This window comes from Tupaia chinensis, unplaced genomic scaffold (assembly GCF_000334495.1).
Source record: "Tupaia chinensis unplaced genomic scaffold, TupChi_1.0 Scaffold000248_2, whole genome shotgun sequence".
Classification (NCBI taxonomy): Eukaryota; Metazoa; Chordata; class Mammalia; order Scandentia; family Tupaiidae; genus Tupaia; species Tupaia belangeri.
Genome location: NW_006159727.1, coordinates 677,274 through 679,848, shown reverse-complemented (window position 1 = coordinate 679,848; position 2,575 = coordinate 677,274).

The following is a 2,575-nucleotide window of genomic DNA, read 5'->3' as shown; positions in this document are numbered from 1 at the left end:
CACACGCGCCCGGCGTGAGTTTAAGCCACCGAGTCTGGGACTTGAACCGCAGTCAACTACATGGGAGTCCAGCGACGTAGCCATTACACTATCTGCTGGTCCCTCGTGGTAAGTTCTGATGAGTTAGCTGTTGGTCTTGATAACCAGCTGTTTCAGCCTTATCTTCCAGAAGCAAGTATTTCTCAGGGCAAGTAGCTAAGTTATTTTTGCGTATTCTCAGTGTTATTTAAACATGGGGACAGGAAAGTATGCTTGGTCTCAGTATTGTTTAACATAGGGACAAGGAATAACAAATTACCCCAAAACGTAGTGACTTAAAACAATAAACATTTATTATCTCCCAGTTTCTGAGGGCCAGGACTTGGGAGTGCCTTCACTGGGTGGTCCTGGCTTGGGGGGGTCTCTCACGAGGTTACAGCCAGGATGTTTGCTGGGGCTGCCAGCAAACAGTCCTCTGAAAGCTTCGCCAGGGCTGGAGGATCCGCTTTCAGCATGACTCATTCATGTGGCTGGTGAGATGGTGTTGGCCGTTGGCAGGAGGGCTCAGTTCCTTGCCATGTGGAATCCTCCAATGAGGCTGATTCCACACCCTCGTGACATAGTAGCTGGTGTCCCCCAGAGCAGGTGATTCCAAAGGGATCCAGGCTGAACCCACAATATTTCCTTGGAAACCTCACTTCGTTTCTGCAGTACCCTCTTGCTATTACTGGTCGGCCATATTCAATGTGAGAGGTGACTGCAAGGGTCAAGGGTCAAGAACCATAGGGAGAGATTTCAATGGTAAATGTGGGCAGTGGTATAAGGGATAGCGGTGGAGGTTCTTGGGTCGTGGAGCTGAGAAGCAGCAGTGGAGGTCTGAATATGTGGGGGGCCGACCCACCTTCTACCCGCCTTCTTATAGCTCATTATCCCAGTCATTATTGCTACGCAACTTTAGTGACTTCAAACAATCACTTCATTATGCTCTGAACTCTATGGGTCAGGAATTCAGTCAGGACACAGTAGGGGATGGCTTGTTTATGGCCCACAATGTCTAGGGTAGGGCCTCAACTGGAAAGGTCGATAACGATGTGGTAGTTGGGGCTGGAGTCACCAGAAGGTTCTATCATTTACATGTCCTGCATCTGAGCGAGGAGGACTCGAAGACTTGGACTATGGATTGAGGTGTCCACAGGAGATCTCCCTGTGTGACTTGAGCTCCCTCATAGCATGGCGGCCTCAACAGAGTGAGACTCTTTACACTGTGACTCAGGGCTTCAAGTGTGTTTGTTCCAGCAAACAAGGTAGGAGTTGCATGGACTCAAGACCCGGCCTGGGCAGTCATCCAACCCCACTTCCGCCATATTGATTGAAGCAGTCACAGCCAGTCTGGAATCAGGGAAGGTGAAATAGACCTCATCTCTCAATAGGAGTATCAATGTCACATTGTAGAAGAGCACGTGGGGTGGATGATATCATTACAGCCTTCCTTAGAAAATACAGTCCGCTAGGCACAACAATTGTCCAAGGCTTTTTAACTTTGAAAAAGTTTATTTATTTCATGAGAGAGAGAAAAGGACAAGCGTTCTCACCAGGGTCTCACACCATGGTTTCTCTTGGCCTCGTTGTCTTCCCAGCCAGCCAGGACCACAGGGCCACACGCCTGGCATGTACAGGTTGACTGGGGAACCAAACTTGTGATCTTCTATATGGATCCAGCATCACTTGAGCAGTACAGCACTGCTGTGTCACTGAGTCAAGCCCTCTCAAGACTTTTGTCTTCAATGGGTAAGAGCAGTGGGGGCAGGGGGAATTTGGGAGCCCCAGGCATCCCCCAGAAACATCTTTGTTAGATAATGCTTGTTCCTTTCTTTTTAATTTTTTTTTCCATAAGGCACATGCATGTGCTGGAAGAGGGGTTGCTGGACTCACCCCCATGGGGCATGGTCACACCATAATCTCTTCTCTGTCCTGTCAGGATTTTGGGCATGCATGCATATGCTCCCAGTGTTTTGTTTCTGATTGTTTGGTTGTTGTTTTGCTTTGTTTTGTTTTTGGAGAGGTTTTTGCTATAGGGTGTGTGAGTTCACCAGACAGAGAAAGAAAGAGACAGAAAGTGAGAAATGATCCCCCAGAGGGGGTGGCCATGCCACAATCCCTTCTCCATTCTCCACTCGGGATCCTGGGCACATACGCACACGCATCCCTGCGTGAGTTTAAGCCACCAGGTCCGGGACTCGAACTGCAATTGGCTACATGGGAGTCCAGCGACATAGCCATTACACCAACTGCTGGTCTCGTTTGTTTGGTTTTTTAATCTGTTGAGTCTGGGACTCAAACCACACAGTTGACCATGTGGGAATCCCGCTGCCCCATACCACTGGTTCCTTTCTGATCAGAGATCACCGGCTGCAGTGGTCAAATGTTTGTGTCCTTCCAAAATTCATACCCAATCCCCAATGCAATTATATTAAGAGGTGGGGCTTTGAGGAGGTGATTAGGTAATAAGGGTGGAGCCCTCATGAATGGGATTAGTTCCCTGGTAAAAGAGACCGCAAAGGGACCAGCAGTTAGTGTAATGGCTATGTCGCTGGGC